The sequence below is a fragment of the Tachypleus tridentatus genome, chromosome 1, assembly GCF_004210375.1.
Source record: "Tachypleus tridentatus isolate NWPU-2018 chromosome 1, ASM421037v1, whole genome shotgun sequence".
NCBI classification, from domain to species: domain Eukaryota; kingdom Metazoa; phylum Arthropoda; class Merostomata; order Xiphosura; family Limulidae; genus Tachypleus; species Tachypleus tridentatus.
The window spans coordinates 180,981,375-180,999,318 of NC_134825.1; the positions used below are offsets into that span (position 1 = coordinate 180,981,375).

Consider the following 17,944-nt stretch of genomic DNA (forward strand, 5'->3'; position numbering starts at 1 on the left):
CAAACAGCTATAATTACTTATTTCTAAATTTTTAAGTAGCTGTAAAATAGGCTGACATTTTTGTAAACGAGTTTCTTCCAGCCAAGGTATTAAGTATGAATAACATTAGTAACTGTTTTGTGAAATAAAAAAAGCCTTTTGGAACCATGTTTTTAAACCAAATATGAAACATTTAGTATATATATATATTACTTTTATTTATATCTGTATATGAGCAGAAAGAACGTAATTGATAATTAGTTCAAATACTGCACGCAGTTCCTGGACGAACAGGTTTCATTGGCAGATTGTACATTTCAGTTATTGGATTCTGCCTTTGAAAAAAAAATACTATCTGCTCTTAAAAAAATGACAGTACGAAAGGGTTCTCTATATTGTACTACTCATAATCTGGGCTTCTCTGTTATTATATCAAACATAATTACCTTGTACAGTTTCGAGATGAAGAATTAAAGTATTAGACTTTCTTTGTGCTGAAAGAATTGGTAATAAATATATTACTTTAAAACATCTTTTAAGGAAACATACGTGAACAGTTTTCTTAAAACAATTCATGTCACAACATGTCTTGATATTCATTTACGTTTAAATATTTTGTTTTCAAAATCCTAATTTTAAGTTATTTGCATTGCAAATGAAACATAATTCCTGGCTTTTTAAAAGTATAATCTTTGTTGATACAACATTTCTTCAATGAAACACACATCTAATGTAAGAACTAAAATGTCAAAGGACTTTGAAATTTCAAGTTAATTTATTTACCTGTTTCATTAGGTAGATATTAAGAGTGTTTTTCGCAAAATGAAACCAACAAAACACAAATAAACGGACATATTCGTCCAAACAAAACATTTTAATAAGCGTTGGTCCATATGAAATACTTCACATGAAGTGTGTGTTGATATATACTTTCAATAGGATTTCTGCTACAAGTAAATTACGTACCTATTTCTCATATTCGACTTTACGTATGTAATATCAATGCCTTAATTAACCTTAATTATTTAGTATTGCAAAGAATCTTTAATCCTCGAGGCAAACAGTATATGTTTAGTTATCACGTTAGTATGTTGAATTAGCACATGCATTGCTTCAGTGGTTTTTTTTTTTTTCATCTAATACCAGAGAAAAATGTGTCTATAAATCTAGTGAAAGAATAAAAATGGATAAAACAACTACGGGTGAAAGAAAGACAATGTAGCAAATAGTTCAGCCAAACGCCTACCCCTTACCTCATCTTTTGACCGTTTTCATTGTTTTCGTGTTTCATAATATTATCTCGTTCTGGCTTCGTTTCTTTGTAACTTGTATCATAGCAACATTTTGTAAATGACGTTCACGATGTTTTGTAATGTTCGGAAAATAAATATATGGTAGTTTAACTAAATAAAATCTGAAAATGTTAATACTTATATACACAGGTATTAGTGTAAATAATAAACTAACAAACTCTACTTTGAAATGTTCACATTCAGTTCATAATTTCATACGCAGTAAATGAACAATATATTAAGTTTCTCAGTAGAGTTTTGAAAGGGTTAAACACCGTATGAGTGATTTATAAATATATCCTTCACAAACATCGGGATGCCATTGGTTTGATTTTTCTACCACACTAAATGCCATTAATAGCACCTGTACACACAACAATGCGTATTTTGTAATTCAAATACATCCTGGAGTAGAACGAGTCTTTTACTTGGCACTTTGTATGTTGAAATGCTTCCATTTCAATCTCAAGTGGTGCTTGGTAGAAATGGTCTTGCTGTACAATAAACTGTAAAATATATCTTTCTATGTTTTTATTTTCATTAATTATAAGATATAGTAAGAGCTGGAAATAACAGGAGTTAACTCAGCTCAGCTGATAGTGATATAAATATTTATTGATAAAGATATACGAGAGAAAACTTGTGGCATATAATAAAAACTAAAAAATGGACACACTGAACATTTGTTTTACAGTGAAGCTCTTTTCTTAGTGAAGCGGGAAGAAGTCACATGCCTGAGTAACCTGAGTTTATCTTACAGAACACGACTGTCGTTCTATGAACTTGTTTCCAGTTAGAAAAGGGGTTCTTTCGAAGACAGTCGGTAGAGCATATTTGACGATAGTCTATCAGGATAGAAAACAGTGTTTTACGTAAAAGCGTATAAGTTGAATAATAGGGTATTTTGCTCTGACTACTAAATCCATCGATTTTCTATGTCAGCATCTCAGTGTTCAACTGTCGATCTCATAATGGCTGGTACTGCTGTGGATGGTTGATCACTAGGCTATTATACTTGTAGAAGGCGTTTGTAAATACAGCAGATTTTTTTGTTTCTTGATATTTTAAAACCGACGTCTGATAATAATTTTGTTCTGTGTGATTATTTCTATTGAAAGTTATTTCCCAAGCCATTTTCTTCATATTTTGAATGTCAGGTCTAGTAGTTAAACACTTAGTGTATTCAAAATCATTTATTAAAATATTAACAAGTTATTTGGCTTTTCTTAGCATCTCCAGGAACGTTAGCCAATACAAAAAAATGTATTCATGTCAAGATTACTATGACAATCAGTCACCAAGTGCTTGTACCCTCGGATTGTGTTAAGACAGTATCAAGTAGATACCTTAAAAAAACGTATGATTATGCGATGTTCTGTGCATAAACACAGCAACTAAGTTCTCTTAAGTATTTAGGCTAAGTTCTCCCCGAGTTTCCTAGAAGCAATAGCCAAAGGTCCGACACTTCCAGGTTTGAACCTCCACTGATGGTCTAGGTGGAAGAATGATGGCGCGGCCACGAAGAGCTGATTCGTGAAGTTCCTTCTGCATCACAGCCAGTGAAACTTTGTTAGACTTGAGAAAATCCTGCATAGAAATCATCTCATCAGAATTCCTTCGCTCTCCTTCGCTATCGTAGGTTGAGTCTGGTTCGTTGATTTCCGCCGCTGTTTTAGGAGGAGCCGTTCTATTGGTTTGTTTAAGGTGTTCTGGGGTAATAGCATTTCTGCGTCCTCGAGAGATGGGAGGCCTGATTTGAGCTTTAGATTTTCTAAGGCTGGAGCAGCGACAGTCCAATTTCTTGATAACCCAGTTGAGAAACTGTTTGATAACTATAGAGATAACGTTGAAGAGACTGTACATGAAACAAGAACCACATACTATGAAGATAAAGTTTCCTAGCCGGTACCACTCCACATTGTTATAATGTGGCTGCTGGCTTGAAACGTAGTCTCCAAATCCAATTGTAGCAAAAGCTACGAAACAGAAGTAAAGACTTTCGAAGTAAGTCCAGTTTTCCACAGGTGAATAAAGCGCAGAGGCACAAATGGCCAAAAATACACATCCCAAGAAAAGATATAACATAACCCAGTATACAGAAGGCTTCCATTGGTCCAAATTATCTTCATAAGAAATCTGCGAGTCTCTCCGATCTCCCCCGAACATACCTTTACGTCGTAATTCCATCTCATGGAAGTATCTGAGAATATAAGCAAGAAACGTAATAATTCTTTCCAGAAACAGGTTGAAAAAGAGAAATGCACCTGAACACCCAAGAAATCCGTAAAGAATCACCAAGATTTTCCCTTCTATCGTTTGAGGTGTAGTCATTCCAAAACCTATAAATAGCATGGATAATAATTATTGAAGATATTCACGATTTTTAAGCACATAAACATTAATTATAATAATCTATAATCACAACCACACAATTAAATAATCGATTAGATGAATATGATTAACAAAAAGTAAAAAAGTTAAAAATAAAAGGAAAACTGAGATATTATTTTTCTCATTTATTTCACTGTAACGTGAAATCTTTTACATAATATTAGATACTTTTGAAAATGTAAAATAAGGACAGTATTTTTAGATGAATACTTAACTAATGCAATTTAATTCAAAAGTCTAAACCTCAAATTCAATTAACAACAGACTAATATCACGTTTCATACAAAGTTATCATTTGGGCACTTTCGATCGGTAATGAATTTAAAACTCTGTTGCAGAATATTTGGTGCAAAATTTATGATTATTAACTATTAAAATTAATATAGAATTGTAATTAATAGTATCAAATACATCAGAAAATAAGACAGACAGATAAACAACAGCCTTTCTCTAGTTATTTTTTCACATGATTAATAAATGAAATTATATACCAGAATAGCCAATATTGTTAAATGAATATTAAACAAAAGTGACATACATGACGCTAATGATAACTGTTATAAAGAGTTAGAACCTGCAATTTTAGGAAAGCTGCATCTTATTCCTCACAAAGAAAAAATTAACTTCTGGAAAAGGCTGGCTCTTGGCTTTTTTTTTAATTGCGATTAAACTTTTTTTGTAATTAACGTATTCAGCAAATACACTACAAAATATTTTCGAGAAGTATTTTAAATCAAAATTCATAAGCTAGATAACATTCTTAAGGAAATATTGTTGCATTATTAAATTATGAATGGTATTAACAGTTTTACCAAATAATTTTCAATAAATTGGTATAATATAACCTGTCAAAGACAAAAAAAAATCTGGACAAAACGCACGGGCCAACTTCATATAGAAACCTAATTACAAAGAACTAAAGTTTTAGAAATGCTATTGAAGGTATCTCTATTTCAAATATAAGATTTTTACGTGACAGAAGAAAATGATAATTATAATAAGCATATACAGATAAATATATACAAAAATACTTGCACTTGGTGAACGTTCAACCTATTTCGTCAGGTTAATGTAATGACATTTAGTTGTTACTTTGGAATAAATTTATTAAAATTGAATGATTTGGGGAATTCTATGATATCTTATCGAAAGAAAACTGTTTATAGTATCAAAGAAAACATTTAATTACTACATAATTAGTGATTGGCTTATTTTAATTAATTATATCTTCTTATCCTCTAAATGTAAATTACACGAGTTGATATTACATTTGAAAGTTATTTAATTAATTTGAACAAAATAATCAATGAGTAGAAAGAAAAATAGTCTACTTAAAAACCATTAAAATTAATAAAATCTCTGATTCATGCAAAATGAAATAAGTTAATTGAAATATACGAAAATAAACTATTAACGGTCTAGTGGTCAAATATAAATAAACATGTTTGAATAAAGAGAAAATATAATCAGTTTTTATATTTAGAAAGAAATAACAAATTCGAAATTGTAACTGGTAGGGAGAAGTATATTGTAAGAGCTTCAAACAAAATATCTTGGAAGTTTCTGTGTGATATCCAGAATACACACTGCTGGCCCTTCAAACAAAATATCTTGGAAGTTTCTGTGTGATATCCAGAATACACACTGCTGGCCCTTCAAACAAAATATCTTGGAAGTTTCTGTGTGATATCCAGAATACACACTGCTGGCCTTCAAACAAAATATCTTGGAAGTTTCTGTGTGATATCCAGAATACACACTGCTGGCCCTTCAAACAAAATATCTTGGAAGTTTCTGTGTGATATCCAGAATACACACTGCTGGCCCTTCAAACAAAATATCTTGGAAGTTTCTGTGTGATATCCAGAATACACACTGCTGGCCCTTCAAACAAAATATCTTGGAAGTTTCTGTGTGATATCCAGAATACACACTGCTGGCCCTTCAAACAAAATATCTTGGAAGTTTCTGTGTGATATCCAGAATACACACTGCTGGCCCTTCAAACAAAATATCTTGAAGTTTCTGTGTGATATCCAGAATACACACTGCTGGCCCTTCAAACAAAATATCTTGGAAGTTTCTGTGTGATATCCAGAATACACACTGCTGGCCCTTCAAACAAAATATCTTGGAAGTTTCTGTGTGATATCCAGAATACACACTGCTGGCCCTTCAAACAAAATATCTTGGAAGTTTCTGTGTGATATCCAGAATACACACTGTTGGCCAAAATCTTAAGGCCAATGAACATAAAGAAAATAATATGCATTTTGCGTTGTTAGACTCAACCACTTATTTGAGAAGAGCTTCGAAAAATGAAAATAAGAAAAGGGAAAATAAAAATAAAAACTTTTTTAGCATTTAATGGGGACAATGTAAATACTATGAAATTAGCCTAAATACTAGCTGGTCAAAAGTTTAAGATTATACTGATTTGTGTCCAAGCATTAGCGTTGTCAACATCTCCCACGGACATCTCCTGTGTTACATTGAGTAAAAACATTGCAAAGGCTAAAACGTTGACAGAGTTTGAACGTGGCAGAATTGTCGATCTGCAAAAGCAAGGTCTCTTTCAACGTGCTATCGCTTGTGAGATTGGGCGTAGTAAAACTGCTGTTGCAAATTTCTTAAAAGACCCTGAGGGATACGGAAGGAGAATTTGAAGTGGTTGGTCCAAGAAAATTTCGCCGGCGTTGAGCAGGAAGATTCGACGGGTTGTCCGGCAAGACACCAGCCGATCGTCGAACCAGATTAAGGCCCTTATGGACGCAGAATGCAGCTCAAAAACAATAAGACATCTACGAAAAAAGGCTTTAAAAACAGTAAATATCTTCAAAGGCCACGCCTCTTTCCACACCAAGAAACAGCTCGGTTAAACTTTGCTGAGAAGCACCAAACATGGGACATAGAAAAGTGGAAGAAGGTTTTGTTCTCTGATGAGAAAAAAATTAACCTGGATGGTTCAGATGGCTTCCAACGTTACTGGCACGATAAGGATATCCCACCGGAGACATTTTCTACATGACACAATGGAGGAAGTTCCACCATGATCTGAGGTGCTTTCTCCTTTCATGGAACAATGGAGCTTCAGGTTATACAGGGTCGTCAAACAGCAGCTGGCTATTGGCATGTTGAAGGCCCTCGCTTGTGTGTAAATGACTGAATCTTTCAGTAGGACAACGCTGCAATCTAATGTGCTCGCAGAATAAAGTAATTTTTCATGACGAATAACGTGATTTTTTTGGACCATTCAGCGTGTTCGCCCGAACTGAAAATGTTTGGGGTGGAAGAAACATTAATAACTTACTAATGTATCTGGAATAAAGGATAATAACTTACTGACGTATCTAGAAGAAAGGTCATTGACGTAATGACGTAACTAGAAGAAAGGTCAATAACTTACTGAAGTATCAAGGAGAAAGGTCAACAATGTACTGATGTATCTGGGAGAAAGATCAAAGACGTACTGACTATGTAAAAGAAAGATCAATAACTTACTGACGTATCTAGAAGAAAGTTCAATATCGTACTGACGTATCTAGAAGAAACGTTAATAACTTACTGACGTATCTAGAAGAAAGGTTAATAACTTGCTGACGTACCTAGAAGAAAGGTCAGTAATGTACTGACGTATCTAGAAGAAAGGTCAATATTGTACTGACGTATCTAGAAGAAAGATCAATAACTTACTGATGTATCTGGAATAAAGGTTAATAACTTACTGATGTATCTAGAAGAAAGGTTAATAACTTACTGACGTATCTGGAATAAAGGTCAATAACTTACTGATGTATCTAGAAGAAAGGCCAACCTTTCAAAAGCGCTTGGGTTATGGGTTTTTTATCATATTGTATGAAAAATTATTGAACCTACGTGTTTTTCTGACATCGTGAAAGTATATATTAGTTTGTTCCTGTTTAAACCATTTAATTAGGGTATTTTAGTGTTTTGTTTAGTTTGTCTAATTAAGGCGTTGTTTAGTTTGTTCCTGTTTAGACCATTTAATAAGGGTATTTTAGTGTTTTTGTTTAGTTCGTCTGATTAAGGCGTTGTTTAGTTTGTTCCTGTTTAGACCATTTGATTAGGGTATTTTAGTTTTTATGTTTAGTTCGTCTGATTAAGGCGTTGTTTAGTTTGTTCCTGTTTAGACCATTTGATTAGGGTATTTTAGTTTTTTGTTTAGTTCGTCTAATTAAGGCATTGTTTAGTTTGTTCCTGTTTAAACCATTTGATTAGGGTGTATTTTAGTTTTTTTGTTTAGTTCGTCTGATTAAGGCGTTTTTTAGTTTGTTCCTGTTTAGTCCATTTGATTAGGGTATATTTTAGTTTTTATGTTTAGTTCGTCTAATTAAGGCGTTGTTTAGTTTGTTCTTGTTTAAACCATTTGATTAGGGTGTGGTTTAGTTTTTTTGTTTAGTTCGTCTGATTAAGGCATTGTTTAGTTTGTTCCTGTTTAGACCATTTGATTAGGGTATATTTTAGTTTTTTGTTTAGTTCGTCTGATTAAGGCGTTTTTTAGTTTGTTCCTGTTTAGTCCGTTTGATTAGGGTGTATTTTAGTTTTTATGTTTAGTTCGTTTAATTAAGGCGTTTTTTAGTTTGTTCCTGTTTAGACCATTTAATTAGGGTGTATTTTAGTGTTTTTGTTTAGTTCGTCTGATTAAGGCGTTGTTTAGTTTGTTCCTGTTTAGACCATTTGATTAGGGTATATTTTAGTTTTTTTGTTTAGTTCGTCTGATTAAGGCGTTTTTAGTTTGCTCCTGTTTAGTCCATTTGATTAGGGTGTATTTTAGTTTTTATGTTTAGTTCGTCTAATTAAGGCGTTGTTTAGTTTGTTCCTGTTTAGACCATTTGATTAGGGTATTTTAGTTTTTTTGTTTAGCTCGTCTGATTAAGGCTTTGTTAGTTTGTTCCTGTTTGGACCATTTGATTAGGGTGTATTTTAGTTTTTTTTTTTTGTTTAGTTCGTCTGATTAAGGCGTTGTTTAGTTTGTTCCTGTTTAGACCATTTGATTAGGGTATTTTAGTTTTTTTGTTTAGCTCGTCTGATTAAGGCTTTGTTAGTTTGTTCCTGTTTGGACCATTTGATTAGGGTGTATTTTAGTTTTTTTGTTTAGTTTGTTTGATTAAGGCATTGTTTAGTTTGTTCCTGTTTAGTCCATTTGATTAGGGTGTATTTTAGTTTTTTCTGATTAGAATATATTTTAGTTTGTTCTTGTTTAGTTCATCTGCTTTATTTCAGTTATGTTTTATATTCGTTACGATTAGTTTTATTCTGCCTGGGGTTTTACCGTTCTGTTTAGTTCATTACATGTTTTCCCATTACACTTATTTAATTCAGTTTCCTTTCAGATTTTGTAAACAGTTATATTTTATTATTTTATCTCTTCCTGTGTTTTGTTTCTGTATAAAGTGTTAAGTTTGTGCTAACACGCATAAATTTTAGTTTTGTGTTGAGTTTAAATTCAGTTATGCTACATCAGTTTATGACTTTATTGAATTGTACCTGATTTAATGTTGGCATTCTTATTGTTTTTGCTTCGATTTTTATACGTGTTCATTTAATTCGTTCTCTTTATTTTTAAACCTAGTGGTTTGTTGACGTAGCTTTATTTATTTAAACTTCTACATTTGTCTAGTTAAGTTTACTTAATTTATTTATTGAATTTTATTACAAATTAGGTATTTTTGTTTTACTATTTGTGTCTTAGGGTAAAAACCCAAAGCGACGAACGTTTATGTTTAACGTAAAAAGTTGATCATTTAACGATTAATTTTAAGGTTGTGATCTAGAAATATGTTGTGATGGATTGTTATAGTTTAAACGGTTGCTAATTTTATCAGATATGTTATTCTAAATTTTTGTGCATATATTTTGGACTGTTATTTAGTAACATCCTTATAAACAGGATGTGAATGTTTGAAGTTATTCGCAATGACGGCCGTGCTACTCACTACTGAGACCTCTTGTTAGACATTTCTTACCTTGTTTAGGACTTCTTTTTTGGCATGGTCTTAATCTCTTGACCAGCTATTATTTAGGCTAATTTCATTATGTTCGCATTTTCCCTATTAAATGCTAAAAAAGTTTTCTATTTTCCCTTTCCTTATTTTCATCTTTCGAAGCTTTACTCAAATAAGTGGTTGAGTCTAACAACGCAAAATGCATATTTTTCTTTATGTTCATTGGCCTTAAGATTTTAGCCAGCAGTGTATATAATTTTGAAATAGCTTTTGTGCAACAAAAATCAGCCATTTATAAATAGTTAATGAAATGATTTATTTCAATACGAATATGTTTTAAATAGAAATATCTTTTTAACTTTTTCTTTAGTTGATGAAATTTTAGAATTATCATTATCAAATGGTTAAAATTAGAAAAATATAATCACTATTTTCATTAATAAAGTTTAGTAAACAATTTGGCTTAAACATAAATACGTATAGGAATACAACTATGTAAGTTATTCTTGAAACGTCTTTACATATTTGGGTATAAAATCCTCAACATGTCTTTATTACACTAATATTTCCAGTTATAAGCCAAAAATTAATTAATGAAAGCCTATACTAGAAAAGTCAATATAGTAATTTGATTCTTACTTTAGGTCTTATACAACAAAAATAAATTTTGGGAGGCATTTCTACCACGTACATTTTTATCAGTTACCAGAAAGCTTAATAGCAACCAAAATTATTTGATTTGGAATAACAATCCACACATTATGTATACGTTCTTTCTATTAAAACTGTCACAAAACACTAAGATTTATGTTCAAATCTTTCACTATGTCTATTGAAATTACAACAGAAGAATATCCTCACCACACACACACTGGTTCAGCAGTAAGTCTGGAGGCTCAAACTGCTAAAATCGAGATAGCCCATTGTGTATCTTTATGCTTAACAACAGACTAACAGAAAATCCATATAAAAAGAAAAGAAGAGGGAATCCTCACTAGCTGCGACATTTGAAGTTCTTTTAAGCAGAATAAGAGTAAATTAATACGTGATACCTTTGTTTCTCATTTAATTAGTTGTATTTTTGTGCTCCAGCAGTACAAATTGTATATTCGATTTAATTTTGTTACTTATCAGAATCTCTGCCAACCTACCCTAAAACTGAAATTCTTTGAGGCAGGATTTAAGTTAATTAAGCTATGGAATATTGAACGTGGTGATATACACCAATGGAAAGCGTTTGGCCTCTTGAGAGGGGGAGGTCTCATAGATTATTTTACTCTAATTCTGTCTACAATACTTTCAAGTGCCTTGGCTATTCAGGATTCCTCATTGTTTTTATTGGCAATTGCCTATTTGCATATCTGTTTGGGAAAACAGATGTGTAAAATTTAAGTTTTAAGTTTTACATCTCCATAAACTTGAGAATCAGCAGTTACTTTCAAAATTTTTAAGCTAAAAAAAGAAGAACATTTTGTGTCAGAAATGTAATAGAATACAAATCATTAAGAAGGAATGAAATTAATTTAGATATTTTATATAGATTTCAAATAATGGAGTATATAATTGGAATGGAAGTGTTTATCAACCAGACAAAATTACAGGTGAGTAAAATAAAGAATGCTACCAGAAGTGTTGAATGTGGTTGAAAACATGACTCAAGGTTAAGTGTGGTTGAAGAACATGACCAAGAAGTTGAATGTGGTTGAAGAACATGACCGAAAGGTTGAATGGTAGTTAAAGGAACGTGACTGAAAGGTTGATAAGTGTGAACAAAATGTTTGCTTATGGTTGAATAACAGAAGTTTATAAAGATATAGTGGGTGCAAAGAATATCATTTTAAAGGTTGAGATTAAAACTTAAAAGGTACAGACAACAAGATATCTGTATCAGAGCTCATGAGAAGCAGTTAATATTAGGCTTCCAACTGGAATCTGAACTGGGAATGAGTCACTTACCGTAAGTACAAGTTCAACATGAGATACTTTAACTTTTACATTCTATAAGTAAACAAAATTTACATTTAACTCTCATTATAGAAGTAAAATTATCTTAAACACCAGATGAAAAACTAAGTACTTATCCAAAGCAACACTATTGTTTGCACTATTGAAACATATCGCACTACATCATCTATATAAATAATACGCTTGCGTTTGTCTGATCGAGAAATTTGCGAGAAATGTTTAGCTAACAAAAACAAAACCACACAAACAGATATAGTAGTTCTGAATCCGGTTTCTGTTTAATTAAACTTTTTAATGCAACGAGAATGTTAAACAATGACACAATATCATTTTCAACAGGTGACGACTGTGTTTGACTGGCTTCGACTTCAACTTTTTTGTTCTTTTATTTACAAAGTATTTCACACAACACTTAATCCGCATGCAATTTCCTTTAAAACTGTATATTACACTGAATATATTTTTTTTTTTTTTTGGTTTTGAGAACTTATTTAGGTCTAAAATATGCGTGTGCAGTTCGTTAAAAACCGTGTGATTGTAACTTTGTGATCATGCACTCAGAAGTTTTTACATATTCAGCAAAATTTTCCTTGATCGCAATTTACATTTATTTTACTTTGAAATAATCCAGCTTCCGTTTCTTTCAAAGTATGCTATACACATCTTTTATCTACTTTTATTCTGTTTTTTAGTTTCTTTGTTTCAAATGGTTAAACAGTGTCATACACTAAATCCACACAACTGTTTTATACTCGTCAGACAAACAAACGGACATAGGCGTAACGTTATTAAATAAAGCCATACGTCACATAAACAAAAACGTATGTGACGTATGACTTTATTTAATAACGTTACGCCTATGTCCGTTTGTTTGTCTGACGAGATATAATATTTTTATACAGAGCAGGACTTATCCTTATCGATCTAAACAGACGATGTCTACAACAAAGCGGAACATAAATGCCGGATGTAAAAATTATAGAATAATCGAGCGAAAGACATTAAAACTACCGTAAATGTTCTGCGGATCGCGGCTAGTTCATAAATACAACTCGTCTTTAACACCAAGTGATTCACAAAAAAACATTCTTATCTTACATACTCATAGATAATTCAGCCGATTATACTGGCAAAGTAGCGTGATAAGCATATTAAAAAGTTATTTGAAAATTTTAAATGAATAAGTGAAATAAACTTACACAAACGACACTCCAAAATAACAACAACTATGCAACCTGCTCTTTTTAATGGAGTAGAAATGAGAAGGTGCCTTGTGTTATCTTCATGAACTTGGTATACATGTATAATTCATTTTCCGTTCTTCCACCCCCAAATGCCTCAGAGACCAGGAACTGACACGTGATAAGCTTATGGATGTTCTCAAAGTAAAGAGTTCAATAAATGTTGTTGAACTATCAATAGAGCTTGAAATGATTAAAGTTACTAATAACAAAGTAAATTCAGTACTGTTGAAAAAATTACAAAAAACAACAACTGACGTATATTACAAAGGTAAAAATGATAAACATCACACTATCAAGTCACACCGTGACTATAAAATCCCATGGTTTTTTCTCGACAATTACTTAGCATCTACGACTGAGGTCTCAGAAAAAGTGGAATCACTGAGATAAGAGAGATGTCGTGTTATATGAATGGCAAGTGTACCGTTAAGATCAAGATAAGTAAGATAAGATGAAGTTTTACAATATTTGTATGTGTAAGAAATGAAAATGCATGCTTTAAAGAGAAAGTTTAAAACATTAAGCTAACATACCTAGCATCCTTCCTCATATTTTAAGGTAAATATTAATGAATTTTTCTTTTAGCGAGAAGAAAACCTTACTGTTAGTAATACTAAAATGGTAGGATGATGCAGTTAGACGTGGTTAATACACGAGTCTGCAATGGTTTTAAAATCTCAAAAGTTTTACATATTTTACAGTATTTTCTGTCAGCTGTATCCGAAAATCGTATCCATTTTTCTTTATCATGTATATATTTTTTACAAGACGTCATATGGACTTTTACATAAATGAATTACTTTCATTGAAATTGGGTTACACTCTTTTATGCTTAAAAGTTTGACAACCACTGACTATAGATTTCTCTAGACCAATCGCGACGTGAGAGTCTTATTGATCGTTCTAGAAGCCAAACATAATAACAATAGAAAATGTTTATCGTAATAAAGGAAATAATAATTTGATCAACGTAAGAGTTTTTCTTCCCTCGATTTATAAGAACTCCTTACGAAATATTATTTTCAAATTCTGCGTAGCTGAATTGTGGAAAATGTGTTGTTAAAATCAAAACAACCTTTATGAAGTTTAAATTCACAGCCTGTTTTATCTTTATACCTATCCAATAGTGGGGGATATTATTGTTAATAATAACAACTAGAATAAAGAAATCTGCTAATAACCATATCGTTTATCTAGTTATAAAAATAAACTTACAAGAGAATCAAGAAAGAAGCCCCCCAGTGACATAGTGATATGTCTGCGGACTTACAACCCTTGAAACCTCTACCTCTTTGTGCTTAATTGCAAATAAACAAGCCAAGAAAGATGATTAGAAAAAATATGCATTTTTAAACAGAGAAAACTTTGGAAATACATTATAAAACACATTGATAAATTTATACAAAATATTATAAAGACTGGTCAATACCAACTATTATAAATATTTTTTTACGTCGGCCAGTTTTGTGTATTTTTATATAATGTTAGATTGCACGTTACTAATAAATATTCCTGAATGTGTGTGTATTTCTCATAATAAAGTCACATCTGGCTATCCGTTGTGTCCATCGAGAGGATTCGAGCCCCTAATTCTAGCATTATAAATTCGAAAATTTACCGCTGTCTCACCGGGAGACAAATATAGTTGAACTGTTGTAAAAGTGCACTATTATGATTGCGACTTGGTTACTGCTAAGCACAAAAGCTACCCACTAGGCTATCTCTGCCCACCAGAAGTATCACAAATTTATTTTTAATGTTGGAACCCACAGACCTGCCGTTGAGCCACTAGGAACATTTTGAGTGTTATGAAACAAATCGAAGAGAGAAATACTTTGACATTTTGAAAACATTGTATCGTGCACGAAATGCGAATTTGTAATTATTTATATTACAATTTACAGTGAAAGTTGAAAGAAACGCCTGAGGATGCTTTTACTGATGTGATAGCGAACAGGTTATCGCTTTCATTTGTTTACTTAGGTTTATGGAAAAATACGTTTTCCATCATTTCTCCTCTACTCATGACAAGTAATATAATGACGAAGGAACGGTGCCAGACAGGGTTACTTTAAAGTAGCTCTAAACTAATTATCTAAGTGGCTAGACACGTGAATAACACATGCTGATATCTGAGTGATCCGTCAACTGTAAAGGTCTGTGAAAACAGTAGAAAGAGACCACGGCAGAGAAACCTTGATCACATAACACAGGGTTCTCAGACCTCGTGATTCGAGCAGATGAAAGTGTAACAGTGTAACGTCAAGCACGTTCAACTTGTCAGTGCTATCTGATAGAAATGCAAGTGGAAGAACAAGCGAAGTGATAAAAACTGTTATACGTTTACGTTCAGACCTTTCTTATTAACAAATCAGCACTGCCATGAACTCAGACAAGGTTCATAAACCAACACTTTCAATCAAATCATCGAGTTCATTTTATTGGTATTATTATATTCATATTTCGTGATTTACTACAAAATGTAAAGGAATGACTAAAGAGCACAATAGTCACATATATTAAGAAAAACGACAAGTTTATGTTCAAAAATGAATTGAATTTTAAATAAAGTTGATAAAGTTATTATTTTGCTAAATATCTAAAAAAAATTTTTATTTAAACCTTATCACACGAATTATTGTCAGCTAGAAACCGTCGATAAAACTTTGCAACTCAGAGTAAAAGTGACGTCACAACAAAGGTTAACGATTTTTCTTATTACTGTCAGTCTGGTCCATAATCAGGGACTGATAAGTCCATGGTACAAACAGTAAATCAGCGGTAAGCATAAAGGCTCATTACGCTCATAACCGGATTTCGATACCCGCATAGGCTTTGCGCGTAACAACAGTAAACAAACCCTTTGAACAAATGTTTGTATGGAGCAACTTCGCACGCATTTCATTATATGTCTAATCAAACACAATAAAAATTCTTAAACAAAGGAGTCAAAATATTGATTGGGTGTTTTGTTAATTTCAATAACGAAAATCAAAGTTGCATACTTTCGCTGGCAAATTATTCACCCTGTGGAGATTTGAATAATTACACTTTTATTTATTTTCTGGGAAGAAATTAGACAAAGACAGTCCTATAAATTTTCTGCTCAAGTTTCTTTTTGTCTCTAGAGTGCTGGTGCAATTGTAGTAGTTAATGCCTTTGTCCAACAGTAAGCCTGACATAAGGGTATTAGGATTTTGAAATTATGTATCAAACAAGGTAGCTTGACGATATTAGTAAGTGCAGTACTTTAATATTCAAAACTGTGATCATAATATTTTATTGTTTAACGTAAGTGGTTTCCTCACACGATTATATTGTGTGTTTTTTTTCAGTTTTATCTCTATGCACAATGTTTAATATATTACGTATTTCTCTGCAACGAAACATTTATATTTATAACATCATTTATAACTATGCTGTCTGATTTAGACTAAATTAATAGTTCTATGAGTTAAAAGGAATAACTCAGTTATTAAGAGATTAACCCTAAAATATCACAACAGTGTTTGAGTCTATTTGTGATATTGAATTGTTTGATACTTATTTCAACAATATACCGAAACGTTGTCGTCTAACACTTGTGTTTCTACAACAGTTTCCGTACATTCAATTGAAACTCAGTGTCTTAATTCAATAGTTTATCTACTGAGTTACACACAGCTTTTCCATCTTTTCCTATCTATCAGCCTACCCATCTCCAAATAATTGGGTGTTTCGATAAATAACTCGAGGGAGCAAGTCGGCACGTGCTATAAATTATTGACGAAATATTTAAGTAAAAATCATTCAGCAAAATGTATTTTTATTTGTCTATCTTCAAATCTTCTTGTCGCTTCAAAAATTGGAAGTTTTTAGACATAATTATATATTCAAAGTGAGTCTTTGTGATAAAGAAATTCAGTGGTTAGGACGTACACGTGGTTAGAGTTTGTTTACTGAGAAATGCATTGTAATTTTTATCGGTTTTCGGGGAAATACACTGACTAAACAAAACGGATCGTCATAATTTATTTTTTTTAATAACTGCTTATTTAACAAAAAACTTGAGTAAAAACACAGCGTTTAAAAATATATAGTATTGTAGTTGTCCGTCTTATAGAAGAAACAGAACTAGGATTCTCACTATTTTTCTAACTACAATTTTATTTCGCACAATTGGAAATGCTATAAAAAGAATTTGAACAGAATAAAGAAAATTGCTTCTTTCTCGTGTGGTATGTATGCTTGTCACAAACTTTAAAGCTGCTTTAAATATGTATATCTTTAGTTTGTTTTTTAATTTTTAGTATGTTTGTTGCAGAGGATTACACTAATCCTGCTTAGGGTTTGTAAGTTTATGCAATAATCATTTCCTTTCTTATGTAATAGGCTTTTATGCAAAAAAGACTTAAATGTTGCAAGTAGAAGCCTAGTTTTGATTAATTAGAAAAGATATTTACTATTGCAATAATGCTAAGTTTAGGTATGTTTTTGTTGCCATTGAAGTTTTATAAGGAGCGTGTAAGCTTTTAGAAATCAGTTAGCTCTAACTAAAGAGCTGCACCCAGACTGAGATGGCACAGATCTTGAAAGTATAACAGTAGATAGTGGTGTAAATAGCAGGCCTCAGGAGACCAAGCCAGAATTGCTGAAGAATTAATGGTGCAGTAAATGAAAGATATCTGTAGAATGTAGCCCTTAAAACCTGCTCCAGCAGGATTAGGGGCTGCATGAACAAGTTTTAGCAAGCCACTGTAGAGCGCGTATCCAGTCAACATGAACAGGCTCCACGAGGCTAGACTTAGGTCCAGGATATCAATTAAAGCCCTTGTACTAACCCCAAGGAACCGAACGACATTTGCCCAGAAACACGTCATCTTGGCTTTGAGCAACTGACTCGGGCACTGTCCACAGATGAAAACATTTTCTGTGCATCTTCAACTGATCGACACGTGAGGGTCTGGAAACCTAAATAAAAGCAATATTCAGCATCTAGCATTGTTTTTCATGATGCCTTTAGGAGTAGCTTAATCATAGACTGTGTTGAAAGTTACTTGTAGAGTTGTAATATGGGATGATGACTAGACGGTCCCTGACAGAAAGGCGCTATCGGGATGAGATTCCT

The 17,944-nt window shown here is 32.3% G+C and overlaps 1 pseudogene; it reads right to left on the reverse strand.

The window, feature by feature from the left end:
- Positions 1–2,496: 2,496 nt before the first annotated feature.
- On the reverse strand, positions 2,497–17,696 carry LOC143233809 (potassium channel subfamily K member 12-like; annotated as a pseudogene).
- Between the last annotated feature and the right edge of the window lie 248 nt (positions 17,697–17,944).